General features: G+C 42.0%; 1 protein-coding gene across 4 annotated transcripts in view; it reads right to left on the reverse strand.

Moving 5' to 3' along the window:
* The window catches only part of RERE (arginine-glutamic acid dipeptide repeats), a 254992-nt gene that overhangs the window by 18654 nt on the left and 222049 nt on the right, over window positions 1-14289 (reverse strand). The window lies entirely within an intron of this gene.

Below are 14289 nucleotides of genomic sequence, written 5' to 3' on the forward strand. Positions count from 1 at the left end.
TCAGGAAGCTTCGTGATGTATTCAGCCAGACAAAAGAATTCTTTCGATAAGACAGAAAAAAAAAAAAAAGTCCTCATTATTTTTTGGTTTGCTTTTGCAGGGGAGAAACAGAAGTAAATAAATGCCTTCTCACCCCTCCCCTAGGAAAGAAAAGAGGCTGGGTAGTACGTATCCAGCCTCTCCGTGCTGGTCTCAGCAATTCGGACGGGGGTGCCCTTGCCTTGCTGTCAGCACCTCTGCACAGCTCAGGAGGCACCGCATCCGGAGAGGGACCTTTCAGCGAGTCCTGACAACAAACAACGGGCAACTGCTAAGAATTCTCTGGTGTTTACAGAAAAAAAATCCGGATCAATTCAAACAGATACTGCCATTTTGTCAACCTACATTCTGCATACAGATATTTTTAAATATCCCCGTTAAAGAAGCTGGAAGAATAAAAACGTGTTCAGCAAGAAGTCTATAACCGTAACTCAACCCTCCCTACTACAGTAAATCGTGTTTTAATTTGAATATATATGCCCACATCTAAATTAATTAAGCAGTTAAAAGAGCACACCTAGAGAAATGAGTGATAATTTCACAGCATAATGAATCTGGCTTACATTCAAAAACTGGAGCAGCTGCCATTCAAACTAGCGGATGTAATGCTGAACTGAAGAACAGCATGTGGTTTTAATCTCTTTTCTCTTACTTTGAAACCCCATCATTTCCTGGCGACTTGTCTGCCTCTAAGGTAAAAGGTGTTGTTTCTTTCAAGTTGCAAGAGAAAAATGGAGAAGTTCTAACCAGCCCCTTGAAAAATCAACATCAGAACAAACATACCTGAATTGCCCACAAAAAGGGTTTCTTTGAACTGCATTTTATGTGATCAAACAACATAACCTCAGCCTGCTCCCTCTGTGGGGAAATCCTGCAGCCTATACTCAGGGCAGATCACTGAAGTTAACTCTAATAAAGACACACCCTTAATCCAAACTCTCCCAAGGGCCTCAAACAAGCAATTTACAGCCATAACTAACATCTGTACCACTGAAACACTTGAAAGACAAAAGAAGGATGTTGTTCTAGACATTAACTGCTGACATTTAAGACACTTAAGAATTTTACCAACACCTAATTTAAAAATAGAAACACCAAAAAAAGAACACAACCACAACTTTGATTTCTGGCAACAGACAGAACAGATGCATTTGTAATCTGCACTGCTATAGACCGGGATTGATGCCATTGATCTCCACCACAGACCTGAACAATACTCACACCAAACTGTATTCAGAGCGACACTTGGTGAGGAGGAGGAGGGAGTAGTAAGTGGGCAAAATTAATTGTTACCGACAACTGTTGATTCTGAAGGATAAAAAACCCTACTAAAAAAAAAAATAAGGTAACTTTCCTGAAGAGAATCTAAAACTAAAATGGGTGCAGGCTGGCAATGAGCATGCAAGCTATGTCAGATCTGGGAAGAACAGAGTTCTGACACCCAGCACCCTGCTCTGCTCCCGCATGTTCAACTGTACCCGTTTGCTTTAGAAATTACATTTTACTCTGAGCCCATTAAGTGGGCTCAAAGTCCACCCGGCACAACTGTTTGTCAAACTGAGGGTACGACCTGTGCCAGGAGGCAGACAAAGCTCTGCAGAAAAGCTTATGCAATGTTTGTCAGAGGTAGAAAGTCTCTTGCAAATGAAACCAGCCACATTTTACCTATAAACTCATTTACATAAAATCTGAGGTGTCACCACCAAGGAGCAAGCCAGTAAATCTTATGTCTTTATGTCAGTGAAGTAGCGTGTCCTCTGCCATATGGCAACAGCAGAGCACAAACCAATCTGTTTTCCTCCCGTACAAAACAGGAAACGGGAACCTACCTGAGCTCTATTTACACATCGCAAACCCATCAGGTCCCAAGGGAAGTTTAACAACTTAGACACGCACTACATCATAAACCAAACTTTTAAAAAAGAAAGGTGTATTTATAAAAAATACTAACGTCATGATCATAACGTTTTTTTTCTGAGACCCTCCCAAAACTGCAGTCACAACTGCATGCAGATGAAGACAAAAGTTTATTTAACAACTAGTTTTACCCCATCTGTGAAATCTGGATACATTAAAGGACTAGAGAATAATCTGTACTTCCAATTCATCCTCAAACTGCACAGCTACGTGACTCAGTAAATGACTCAACTTTCTGACAACGAGGGAAAAGTCAGAGAGGAAGCATACACAGCAAAGGTTAATGTTACACACACGCGGGTTAGCCATGTACGGCTGAAAAAATTCCATGCCAGATCTTACTAGCTGCCTGGCTATCTAATATTATATTGTCTAGCTAAGGGATTAAATGCTGGAGTGGAGTGAGTCAGGTAGGATTAGAAGCAGCATACTGGTGACTGCACGGGTGGCAGAAGCTTCTGCACAAAGGAGTAAGTCGGGAAAGCTTTGGTTCTACAAACAGGGAGTAAAAACAGCTTCCAGCTTCGCTGCAAGTGAAGTCAAATGAACTTTAATCAAACATGCATTGCGTGTGCTGCTGAAACCCATCACACATAAATTCAGGGAACAAAAGCTATTGCAGAAATCAATAGCCTACTGAAACATTAACACAGGCAAGCATTGATCAAAAGGCCCTTTTACGAAAGGCAGCCTTGCAAATTAGCTGCTGTTTTTGCTTGCAAGCAAACAGAAAAGCATAAACGCTGCTGACATGAATGGCCTGTAATGATCATTTTGTTCCCGGCGATCTCACCTCACCTCACCACAAGGTCTCGCAGTCAACACATCCTACATCTCTGTACTATAATTGCGAACAGCATGATGAACTGAGGCAGTCTGGTGCTTGTTCACGGCAGGGGGGGCTGAGAGCAGCTGCTCTGAATCTGATTTTCTGGGTAGCAGGTCTACACCCAGGGGAATAGTCCTAATCTAACAACCTGCAAATATACTGTACGTCTCCCTTGAAGTTTTTTTGTGCCAAGAACTGGGTATCGCTAGTCACATACGTGCTAAAATCACAGAAAATGAAGTAGACTGAATCATCATCCTCTGTTGCATCATTATACTCGTTCAATTTAAGAGTGACATCCCCCTCATTTCCAAACGTCAGAGATAAATTAAGGAAGGAGTGAGAGCACTGAGGTGACTACTACCTGTGGTGAGGTCTCTGCCTGATGGTGGAAGAGAAACTCAAGGCTTGCAAGCCAAGATCAGAGAGGGCTGAACCTGCTGCTTCAAACAGTGACCTCGTTCGTCACTCTCTAACCCAGTTTAGTGGCCTGAGGTGCAGAGACCACCTGAAGTTAGGAGGCGACTGGCTCCTTTTGCAGGAAGCACCATCCAACTGTTCCTGCCACCCTCTCTTCCCTGCACCCAGAGACACGCTCTTGTTTCATCAAGCTCTGGGACCACCAATAAAACAGGCATTAACAACCACTGCAAAGCCTCACAATGAAATGGTAAACTTAAGCGATGCATGGCCCAGCTTATCACCACTTTGAAGGCAAAGTAGCAAAATTTTCGATGGCTGCACATACATGGCTGACCCGTAACACACAATGAGAAATGGGAGTGTTCAATGAAGCAGGCCCTCACAGCACACGCAAAACCATGCTTCAGCAAAGCTCCCAGGCTAATGAATCAGAGCAGTCGTAATATTCCAGATGTGGTAATATAGCCTGTATTTTGAGGCAGCTGTCCAGCAAGAAGGGTTTCCATGTCCACATCACTGCTTCTTTCACCAGAACTGTTAACGTGCTGCCTCCTGTCCCTGAAATCCACCTCATCTCTCAGACCCCCAGAGACCGATGTTGCTGACAAAACTGTTCATTTGTGTCACTTACCAATAAATTCAGTGGGTTAGGAGGAAAGTCCCAATAAAATGGCCTACATGTCTACGCCAACACCACCCCTCAAATGAGCAGCTCTAATTCCTGTACTGTGCCACATCAGAGAAAGATGTTATTAGTGCCCTCCCAGATCAACTCCACCAAGGAACAGCTTTTTGCATCAGTGTGGGGAGAAGACTGATTTCTCCCCCAGTCTGCTTAGTTGTTCACAGTAAAGGCCTCACCTCCACTTAGTACAACACCACCTCTCTTTTCTGCAAACACAACTCCATTTTTCTATGTTCATATCTGATTAAAAATTAGCAATTTATCAAACACATATAAAACAAAATGAGAAGCATTGTTCAGGCTCTTACTGCCACCTTTCCTCAACAATATCTACCTTCCCGTTACTGAAGGTTCAAAGACAGAGGGGATATGTTCTTCACTAAAAACCATGGTTCAGCTTTCATCAGTTTTGAAATACATCCGGAGCTCACAACTCAAATCTCTTGCCTTCTCCTGCCAAGGCCATTTCACCCCATGTTGTAGGTACACAGAAAAAAGTCACGCTTCATCTCCTTTTAGCTCTGTTCCAGGGATTATTTTTAAATAAAAAAAAATGGTTCAGATCCACTCCGGCAGGAGTATGCAGCGGTGAGGCTTGCTCTGCGATTCAGCTCTGGGGGTTGAGCTGACACAAGAGTCTTCAAGTGCCCGACAGCCCACATCCTCCCCAGCCCAGCACTCCTGCTTGCCCTGCATTTATTAGATTACTTCCTTGGCAAGTGGCACCTTTCTCTTACCTCTCCCACTATTTTCACCCACTGCTCCCACCCATATTTTTTTGCAGCTCAACCCAGCTCTCCAAGCCGCAGCACAACACACCAGGGCAGGCCTTACTAACTCTTCCATACCCTTAAATTAACATGAGCACCAGTAAGTGCTGCATGCCCCGGTTTCTCACTTCTTATCAGTAGTTTTCAAATGTAAAATACACAATACAGGCTGTGCCCCATGTTTGTCTTTAGTCTTGCCTTAGGTAAACAAAGGATTAACACTGTGTATGCATTTCTGGATTTGAGAGGTTTTGACAGCCCTGCTGCAGCAGCCGCTGCTCCTATGGAAGCCAATCACACAAACACATCAACTTACCTTCAAGTATCTGTTACGGTATAACAGAGTGAGCAAACATAATAATTGCTGTTTAATTTCCCCAGAGCCTAGCTCTGCCAGGAAAAAAAAATAAAAAATTGTGGGGGAGGGGAATAGCTTTACAGTAATTAAACAGAAAAGGTAAATGACAACTCTCTTCAGTGGCTATAAACTAGTCATGGCAGACCAGAGGGGAACAGATTGTCCAGCTGTGGCCTTAATGAATTCACAATCTTTCTGGAATGCATCAAGGTTTTATTAAGTCAACTCAATTTAGCTAATGCTCCCTATTACTAAAGTCCTGTGGTAAAAACAGTGTCTCCAGTGCCCCCCTCCTTCACTGAATCCCCTGGCTTTAACAGTCTCGGTTACGACATCTGCTCAAATGCCCACGTGCCAAAGGGCATACCAAGAAAATGGACCACACTTGCAGAGTTTTGCATGATGGGAGCTTTACAGTACACACCTTCAGTACAGTCCACCCTGTCGCCGTTGGTGATCTCCAGGTTGCTTCCTGAATTTACAGAACCACCCAGAATACTGCCATACACTGACAGACAAACCTGAAGGCATCAGTCCCTTCCATCACGCACATCTCCATGGCCAAAAACTGCCAATACAAGAGGCACAAATGTACACAAACAGGCCAGGGCAATCATGGAACAAATCCTCTGACCTCCTGAACAGCACAGCCTACCACAGCAAGGTAGAAACGGGACAGTGAGGGGAGGGCACTGCATGGCTATTTCTTGCTATGAGCCTATATCCACATAGAAAAAAATTGAAACTCTTGTCTCGCTCAGAACAAGTATTGAAAAAAATGCAGCAGGGAAGAGAAAGAACAACAGCTGTGTGCAGCTCACAAGAGCTGAACCTAGGCAGTTTTACAATTTTAAGCTTGGTCTACATGCCTCTGCCAACTATGACAAATAGGTTTGCATATGCTCTAATTAAGCAATAAGTCTCAGCAGCTTGTTCAGTAGCACTGATTAATGTCCACCCTGGGTGCACAGGAATACTGCATAATCTAGAACATTACTGAAATTTTAAGAGAGGCTTTTAAAAACCAAGCAATATTTTACTAACACTACAAAACATTAAAAACTGTGGGATGCTCTCTAAGGAATATCCTGCAGGTCTCTCAGTTCTCTAGCATATTTTGAAAGTACAGGCATTCTATCTAGCAGTTCCTCTAGCCATTTGTTATCTGTTGGATGGCAATACAGCCTTCTCTCCCTGGTCTCTGCTAAGAACTCTGCCTACAATTTTAGGAGGAGATGGGCTGTCCTAATACTGTTTCCTTGTTCTGCAAACAGCAAGGTAAGCTAGCTGGTCTCTTTTTTTATTTGAAACTCCTGGCAAAACAGGCTGTCCAACTGGGTGTCAAAAGAGGTGATAGGTATACAAGAAACCCAGGCTATCTCCTTGGTTTTTTATGCTGTCAATTTACCCCCAATACAGGAACAGTCACAGAATTTCCTGGGAACCCAGCCGAGGCTCCATCTGTATTTTCTGGATTTCATTTTGTTGTGGAAAATAACCTGCAATCAGATACAGCTCTATGCTTTCTAATTGTTTCTGCTAAATGAGCGCTGCTACCCTGCTTAGTCCTCTACAGACCAGAGGAAAAGAGAGATTCTGTCTCCTACAAATTATGCTTTTGTTTAAATAGCTGACACAGGCTTATGATACAACAGGTCATTAGATCTGTGTCACTCCTGATAATGCTGAAACAAGTTTGGAACCTGAAGATTTCCCTCCAAAGTTCCCCAAGCAATGACAAGACTAAAATAATTTCATTTTTCATGTAACCTAAACACATTTCTGTAATTCTCCCAAGAAAACATATTCTCCCTCCTTCACAGATAATAATAAAAAAAAATCATAATGGGTGAGTGCAAACTAAACCTAACTCTTAAAACAAAATTATGCATGGGAACTGAGAGTGGCAAGAGACACAAAGAGTAATGGAATCACTAGTAGAAAAGAGTCAGTGAACAGGGACTGCAAAGAGGAGAGGAAAAAAAAGGGAAGAAATAGGCAAGATAGAATGTAAATAATCTCTCATTTGAAACAAACCTTTATCTGCAGTAGCACAGTAACACTCAACCATTGTATAGCATCTTCCATTTGATGACAAAGTCAATGAAGTATTTACAGATTAAGTCTCAGCACATCCTTTTTAAGCTTTATAGCGTATAGAAACAAAGAGACAGAAGATTTATAAATTGGCCAAGATCAATCCTGTGTGAGAAGTACAATTGTACTGATTCACCTCAAACTATGTGAACAGCTCCACCAGTGACAGTCAGGCTCTAAAATTCCTTCATAATTCAAAACTGGGCCAAATTGGATAGACTTATCCATCCTTATATTAAACACAGCACTGGCTGGCTGTTCCTCAACAGTTCAGCTTTCCTTCTGCCCTCAATACAAGCTGCTTTTCCTTTCAATCGGATATTCTTGTTTCATTCCTACCACTTGCTCATATGGTTTTAGCAAACCACAGAGAAATCTAAATGTTACTGTCCACAGCCTGAAAAACACACCAATAACATGTCTCTGCGCCACATCTAACTCACAATTTTCATGTAGGTCATTTGCTAACCTTTTCCAGTGTTTGTAATTAAGGTTGCGTATACTGGCAGGAAAAAAGGTAATTAGCACATTATGGAACTTACCCTTGCTATCTAATTGGTTTTTGGTGTTGTTTGTTTGGGTTTTTTTCCATTTTTAGGGATTTAAGTACCAGCTTTAACAGTTCTGCAAAAACAAATGCATAGCATGCTAGTGCATTGTTTTAAGCCTCCGCCACAGTTAAAAGCTGCTGACCCTCTCTCCAGCTGTACATCATGCCAGAATGAAAAGAAAGCTTTTGTAATTAAGGCTTCTTCCTCCAGAGACTCCTCTTTGTTAATCAACAGAGTTCCTAATCCCCATAGGAACTCACAGACTGTTGGCTGCATCTATTATTAATTATTAGAGCCTATCTTTAACAGTGTCAGTTATAGTTCTCCAGGACTGTGTAACCACTGCCAGTGTCACCAGGTACACCCCACAGGGATCTCTGCCCCTTGATCAATTAAGAGGTTATCAAAATAGTGAAAGAGTTAAGAACCTGCTTGCATTATACAAATTTGTTGAGGATTTATTTTCTACTTAGCTCCCCTTCACAACTTACATTATCAGTATTTCTGAGGTTAGAAATCCTGTTTTGCTTGGCCACTTCTAACTCCAATCATTTAACCTTTTTCCCCTCCTCTCCTAAGCCCACACACCTCTGCCAGCCTCTGCTCAGACACAGCTGCCCAATCTGCAGCGTCGAGGGGGCTCCCATTCCAGCAGAGCCCAATTCTTCTGCACTGATGTGATGTTTTCACCTGGCACAGAGTACAAACCGCTTCATGCAGACAGAGCCTGGAGAATGTAATTTAGCCCCTGTGGAGCCAGGGCATCTCTCTTCCTATTGAGGCCCAGGCTGGCATACACTGAAGGTTCCTTCTAACCCACTGTTCAACAACCATTTGTTCTCCCTAGCAAATGCAAATATTCAGGCTTTTTCCCTTTTCACTTACATCTTGATGCCCAAAGCGCTACCCCTAACAAAATGCACATGGGCCAGGTGAATTAAGCACAATGCAGTTCTGAAGAACAGAGCTGAAATGCTTTTGCAAAGATGGGCAAAGTTCCTATTTTCTTGAGCCAGCAATTCTTTCATTCCATTTTACAGCCCACATCAAAGTCCTGGGGTTCACAGCTGTTTCATGCAACATCTTTCACTGCCAGTCTCTTGTTAACTAGAAGTTCTCAATATTCGAGCTCACACACCAGGACAAAAAGGAGAGTGGGATAAATACCCAGATAAATTAAATGCAAGATATTCAGAAAAGCTTTCAGAGCAGAGCTCACCGTAGCCTGCACTGGATCGTGTCTTTCCCCCTTCACGTACGCTTTTCCATCAATGCTGCTGACATCGAAAATTTAACAGCACAATACAAGGAATAGGATTTTCTCAATGAAAATTATCCCTTTATGAACATCATCCCTTTAACTGCACTTTCTTTTTGTACCAACCAATAATTAAGTTTCTTGGTTGCATATTGCTAAAGTTCAGGTGTGGGACCAAAACCTATTTCACTGCTACTGGCTACATCACAATAGATCTCTTTCTCAATGCCTATAATACATCACATTTTCACTATTTAAAGTGAAGGTGTCAGTGGTGGTTCACGTGGGCGTGTATATGAGAGAGAAGCAAGCCATAAAGCAGTTAAAACTACCACACTCCATCCCGTAAACATTTTTCTATTTATCTGCCCTTCATTACATGCACAATCTTATTATCTCTGCACATCCTCAAAGCGACAGCCGTCAGGGTCACCCTATAAAATATACATTGGCAATGTTACATTTAATGACTGGAGCGAGAAGAAAAATGAAGGATGGGAGGAGTGGAATACCGCAGGATGTTTTAAAGGGATCATCAGTTATATCTATGCATTTCCTGAGGTGATAATTGAATGACAGTGGCTAGGGGGAAATCCATTTTTGAGCTTGGGAAAGGACTGTTAAGAAAAAAATGTTTTTGTACTGGCAGCATGTAATGGCTGCCAGAAAATGAAAAAGGTTCCTTCAATCACAGCAGTTCCTCTATTTTATGGATTTTATATAGGGGCTGAGAATTATATCAAGTACCATCAGCTGTTCAAACCAATCAAAAAATATTGACAGACTTTGGTAATTTCATCCCCCAACCAGAGTACCTTCTGTTGTGGTTTGCGTGTCAACTTTAATTTAAATGAAAGACCGATTTGTGTATGTGCATGTGCGTGCAGAAAGTGACAATCCAAACAAGGACAGTAGCATTTTCTACTTTCATCATTTTCATTTAAACAAAGTATTAAAAATGTAGCTCTACTACTCAGCAGGGAACTTAATTCTCCTGTGTTTCAATAATGTATACATACGCTGATTTGTTTTCTAATTCTGCGCAACTGAAATGAGGCTTGCAATTATTAAAAAAGTTTTACTACTTAAAAATATTTTTATTATTGCATTAGGACTATTTTACAAATAGAATAAAACTGTATTTACCAAAACATTTCCTGTGCTACCATTGTTAGTTTTATTCATTCTGTTAGTTGACTACTTCACAGCAATAATGCAAGCTGGTATTTAAAACTAACCACTTTCAGTTAATTGTCACTTAGAATCAAGGCTCTGCATTACTGCAACACTCCACTGGATGCCTCAGGCTCACTGGAATGACACTGACACATAACTGAAGGGATGATAGAAAATACTGACTTTGAGCTCATCAGAATTAGAGAGGTTTTCTGTCACTAGAATACTAGGGAGGGGTAATAAAATACCCCCCCCCCCCCCCCCCCCCCATTCACACTCCTCATTAGCCAAGACAGACAACCATTATATAGCTCAGCAAATTCCCCTTCTGTTCAGCTGGAAGTTTACACAGTGATAAGATGGATGACACTTTCTGATCTGAGAAGATTATTTCAAACGATGAAGTGCTTATATCTTGCAATGCAAGTTCCTGGCTCAACTCACCTGAGAAAGCACTGGAGTCTCTAACATTTAATAAAGCAGTTTCTAGCTATCTTTCAAGCACCAGTTTAGAAGTCCACGTGTGGGCAGCAAGTGTTTCAGGTCGAACAGACTACAGCATTCAACACTACTGGATGGTCTGGAAAAAAGTTCCAATCCCCAAGCTGCTGCAGCTTCTCTGTAACAGTCAAATGTATAAAACCTACAACATTTCATGGGCCACGAAGGACTGTGTTCCTCTTTATCATAGCCAGTACTTCTGTTTGTTTCCCTGTATGAAACTGTCTCATGCCTTCCCCACGTTAAGTTAGAATAGGTTATATTACCAGGTTTCAAAACAAATCTGATTCCTACCATATTCTATTACTGGAATCTGATGTCATACTTAGTTGGGAGTTCATTCCCATGACGCCAGATATGGTTCCCCCCCCTTATTCCTTTGGGGAGTGGGTTTTTGCCTCTAGATTAAGAACACAGATTATCTGCACTGTGCTCTGCAGTCCTAGCCCCATTTCCTTCCTGGGCAGGGAGTGGTCAATGGGAAGGTAACACAAAACCAAGGAACCAAAACCACTCAAATAAGCAGATGGAAATTCTGAAAGTTTGATCAGATTTTCCTATTTTAATAGAGCAAGAAGAGCTGAAAGGTAAGTAAGGAATTAGCCATTTGTTTCTCAAATGTCACATTCTATAACTGCTCTTATTTCAATAAAGAAATAAAAATTGAAGGTCCACTTAGTTCTGAGACAATCACCAGCAACACAACTTTGCCACTAGCAGCACCATTTCAGGCTGTCGATGTGTCTGCACGCTGACCTGCATTCCACATTTCAATGTAACAGATGTTTCAGGTTTTCCAAACACATCTGTACTGAATCACACAAAGCCTGGCTTGTCAAATGTATGCATTATCTTCCCTGACACACAGCTTCCTCCCTTTGCAGCTCACCACCTATAGGGGAGCTGCTGAGTTTTAACAGTTTATTATAAAGTCATGGTAAAAACAGTATTCAGAAAATACTGAAAATTACAAACCTTGTAAAATAACTCTCACTGCTAATGAGCAAAGTGAAGATACAATCACCTGGAAACAGAAGAAATTTCCATCCCTTTTTTATTGCAACTATCCTCAAACTCCTCACAGCTGGTTATTTCATGATGAAAACTATCAAACCCCCTGATTCCACACTTAAGACAGCTAGGATTTGACCTCTTAACAAAAATCTCTATTCACAGGATGTCCAACACCTGAACAAGCCGGATGGAGGAAGACAGACATCCATTTTACACCTGGAAAGTATCAAAAGCTCACACAAACCATCAGGCTTATCACTGAAAAACCTTGTGCACACACTACACAAACCCAGGTTTAAGGAGGATGGGTTCCTGCTCTACTATTCAGTCCGAGTTATGGACAAAGCAACAAACTTGCAAACAAAAACTCTCCAGCAGCCACCCCTGTCATTAAGCCTTGATTTTAAACAGACTTAGTTTCTCTCAGATCTGATCCCTGAACAGCTGTTTTCCTTTTACTGCTCTCCAAGAACATTTCTCGAAACCAATAGATTTTCTAGATTAAGTGTGGAGGGTTGAGGGATACTTAAGTGTTTTCCTGTTTATCAGAGCAATATATGAAAAGAGAAATATTGAGCAGGACATCAAGCAACCCCCCCACCCTACAAAAGAACTGCCACGTAAGCTGCTTATCCCTCGGTTATTGTTGCTTCCCTCCAGTCTCAAATTCTTTCCATCATGAAAAAATCCCTAGCAAGCAAAATTTAACTAAAAGACAATGGTAAGAGTTGTAAAGCAGTATTAGAAAGACCAATTCATCGTAGATTACTATAATACCTATACAGTCAGCTCAAAAGTGGAAGAAATTGCTAATTCTTTACAGTTCTTTTCTGCCCCGGTGTCTCCAGCAAGCACTAATCCTAGCTACTCCCTTGGAAAGTGAATTTGATCCCCACTTCACAATTAGGGATAAGAAAAAAAAGGCGCCAGTAATTTGGGGCACGACTCAGAGCTCTGACTCCTGAGGTCTTGCAACTCACACTACAGTGAGTTCAGAGACGAACCCGGGCTGCTGCCATTAATCCTGTCCTCCCCATACACGGCCCACGTCCACAGCAGGGGTGTCAGGACAGGTGCTACGGCTGCCGCAGCTGATTTTACAAAATGTACTAACTTAAAACGTCACTGATTTCAGTTTACACTGCCAATTGCAATGAAACAGTGGGCTCATTTTTACCTTTCTGTTATGTCCACTACAGGGACGCTAACCTCTGATAGAAGGACCATGTAAGCAGGATGGAAAAGAAGTACGATGGAACAAGGAAGTCAGGGCAATAGTATTTTTCATCAACCGCCACTCAGAACCAGAGATCTCAGAGACAGGAGGAAAGCCCAAGAGCTCTGATTCACACCACTAGGCAAGCTAACCTTCTAATAGCTATTTCTCACAAGTTGGGCAAATTTCAGATTCTGACCCACTGGATGACATAAAGCAGCTGCAGCGTTAGAAAAGGCATCTTCATCTATCTGGCTCTGCACAATACCTATTATACAGAATTGTAGCTCCACATGCAGTTATCCACCAGGGAGACAGAAGAGCCATTAAAGCAAAAGGGCAGTATTGGCAAAAGAACAAATAGCTATAGACCTTACGAGCTTTAATATGAAGTTTGATCCCTTCATGAAAGGGATTTGAGAGATGGTTGCCTGTGACAACAGAACTTTAGATTCAGCAATCCCCCCAGGCCTGTTCTGGCCCTGCTTTCTTATGCCAGAGGAAAAAGAAGTGCAGACCCCAGGAAACCCATCAAGCAAGGGCGCTGACCTATTATACAGCCAGTCTGCCGCTTGCGCAACATTTTCCTTAAAACAGTCTGACAAGCTTATTCTAGAGCTGCCTTTCTGCTTCCCTGAAACACTTCTCTCTACATTGCACTTTACTACCCAAGAAAAGCTCGATTCCCTCATGTAAATGAAATCGGGTTTATTCCTTAGGCTTGTAACGTGTCCACCTGCCTTCCTGAGTTCTTCTGCAAGTTGAGATTGAGAGTTTCTGATAAAGAGGAATAAAATGTCATTTTTACCCAGTCAGCAGTCTTCTGAAGATTAAGATGAAGACTGCCTCCTTGTACTGTTTTATTAGATATGCAAAACTATATAACCAATTCCTCTGAACAATGTTTGACAGCTCCTGCCACACCACACTTAGCCTAGACTCGCGTTCTCACCCACCCACCCAGCCCTCCACTGCACAGACCTGTTTCTCGTTACCAGTTTATAAACACTGAAGAGTCTCATTCCAATTGCATCAATAAGAGCTCAGAAATTCTTTACAGTTAGACCACGCCAATATGTCTCAGAAACACAGAGACCGGCTGATCAGGTATTCCAAACGCACGGAGTATTACACCATTTATTTCCTACCACCAGGTCCAACAGTCACAGCACGTTGATGCCTACCACTAGGCAGCGTGAGTGATCATTTTAATTAGTGGCTTGTCTTCAACACAGCAACCAAGGTGTCAGAAACTAAAAGAGAATCACTTATAATTGAGAACTTCAAAACAAGAAAGAGGTTATATCCATACTTGGTGGCCTCCTTTGAGAGAAAGTGAAGCGTACCAGTACACATCTACACCTGCATGCCACGCCTCAAGGGATGCGCCGTTATTAACTGGTAAGCTGTAGCCACAAAGTTTCTGAAATTCTTGGAATATGAACCTTCATATAT

This window comes from Strix uralensis, chromosome 23, assembly GCF_047716275.1.
Source record: "Strix uralensis isolate ZFMK-TIS-50842 chromosome 23, bStrUra1, whole genome shotgun sequence".
Lineage (NCBI taxonomy): Eukaryota > Metazoa > Chordata > Aves > Strigiformes > Strigidae > Strix > Strix uralensis.